The sequence below is a fragment of the Dermacentor andersoni genome, chromosome 1 (genome assembly GCF_023375885.2).
Source record: "Dermacentor andersoni chromosome 1, qqDerAnde1_hic_scaffold, whole genome shotgun sequence".
NCBI lineage: Eukaryota > Metazoa > Arthropoda > Arachnida > Ixodida > Ixodidae > Dermacentor > Dermacentor andersoni.
This window is the reverse complement of record NC_092814.1, coordinates 255,730,028-255,731,774: the sequence shown is the minus strand read 5'-3', so window position 1 is coordinate 255,731,774 and position 1,747 is coordinate 255,730,028. Positions and strand designations below refer to the sequence as shown.

Here is a 1,747-nt window from a genome sequence, read left to right as displayed (position 1 = left end):
AAAGATGCACTCTTCCTGAGGAGGCTCCCAGTGGCCAAGCTGTAGGTTAGAGTCTGCCTCGGTTAAAGGAGCCAACCAATGACTGCCGTGGTAAGCAATTTTGCGTGAACAGAACTCGAGTTTCCCAGTCTTCGTTTTCGCTACATATTCAAGTTCAGGATCCCGACACTTAAACTTGATTCGTTGAAAGTAGTTCCTTGTCCAAACTAGTTGTCTGTACCTTTCGTTACACCTGATGTTAGTTAATTCTTTATGTTTGCAGGCTACGAGCAACACGCTAGAAGAGATTGTGCTTGCTGAGATGAGTTGAAGGAGAACCTAAAGCACATGGAGGGAAAACTTGGAGTGCTGCATGAAACTGTGTCACAACTGCAGAAAAGGAACGACAGTCTTGAAAGTCAGCTTGATCCATCTAAGCTGCAATCGCTTACACTAGAAACGATTCAGAAGTTGCCCAAGAGCTGTATGTTTTACACTGGGCTACCATGCTATGAAGTTTTACAACTACTGCTGGTGAGATGTTTTACTGGAACTGGGAAAAAAAGCCAAAATGAAACTCGTGGCCGGCGAAAAGAAACTGGATTAGCCATGGAATTTTTCATGGTTCTTGTGCTGCTTAGGACTGGAATTCGTGGAAAGAGCTAGCGCGCAATTTTGGGTATATACGAAAGCCAATTCAGTCGTATTTTCACAACATGGATAAATTTCTTAGAGAGGGAACTTCAGTACCTTAACTGTATACCCTCACGAAACGAAATTCTGCCACATCTCCCACAATCTTCCCGAAATTTTAAAAACACCAGGCTTATATTGGATGCCACGGAGGTCAGAATCCAGCGACCATCATCTCAAAGCGCACAGCGCAAGGCATTTTCTTCCTACAAACACTACAATACATATAAATTCCTCAGTAGGTGCACACCTGACGCATATATCGCGTTTGTATCCCGTTTATGGGGAGGCTCTGTATCGGATAAGAATATTCTGCAGTGCAGTGGGCTCCTGGATGACTTGGAGCCTGGTGACGCTATTATGGTTGACAAAGGGTTCACATTACCCTACTTGCCTCCTGGACTGTCTGTACACAGGCCTCCATTTCGAGAACGACATGAAATACAAATGAATGCCGAAGATGCATTGGAGACAAGACGCATTGCATCAGTAAGGGTTCATGTAGAAAGGGTGACCGCACGCGTCAAAAGCTTCCATATCCTATACGGGCCATTTCCAATTTGTATGATAGATATTGCCAAGCACATCTTCAAAGTGTGCTGCTTTTTAAGCAATTATCGATATGTACTCATTAAGGACACCGACTGACGATGATGAAAATGCCTTGAGCAATGTCACCTGCAACCTTCAGGTAGCTGTGATCCTCATTCTCAGTGCTCCCGCGTGTTATAGCTTGATTACTTGTAAGCACGTTGTGAATATTTTCGCAGTGATTCTCATTGCTTGATCACTTTCTTGATCCATACTTTTGCGCTGGTCAAAAATTAAGGTAGTGATATAATAGATGTTACATATATGCTTTCCATACTCCTTGATTACACACTTCATATCTGCTGGTATTGTTAGTTTAACTGAATGCCTTTTCATAGCCTACAGAAGCCGTACAGAGACAGGGGATATGTACCGTAGATTTCTTGATTGCCTGATTGATATAAAAGTGATTTAATATTGAATATTGCTTTGTTAAACCAGCCTGTTTATCACGATGATGCAGTCAAGTACGTGTTCTCCTGAT

The 1,747-nt window shown here is 42.6% G+C and overlaps 1 pseudogene; it reads left to right on the top strand.

The window, feature by feature from the left end:
* The first annotated feature begins 597 nt into the window (after positions 1-597).
* On the top strand, positions 598-1,410 carry LOC140215310 (uncharacterized; annotated as a pseudogene).
* The last annotated feature ends 337 nt before the right edge of the window (positions 1,411-1,747 follow it).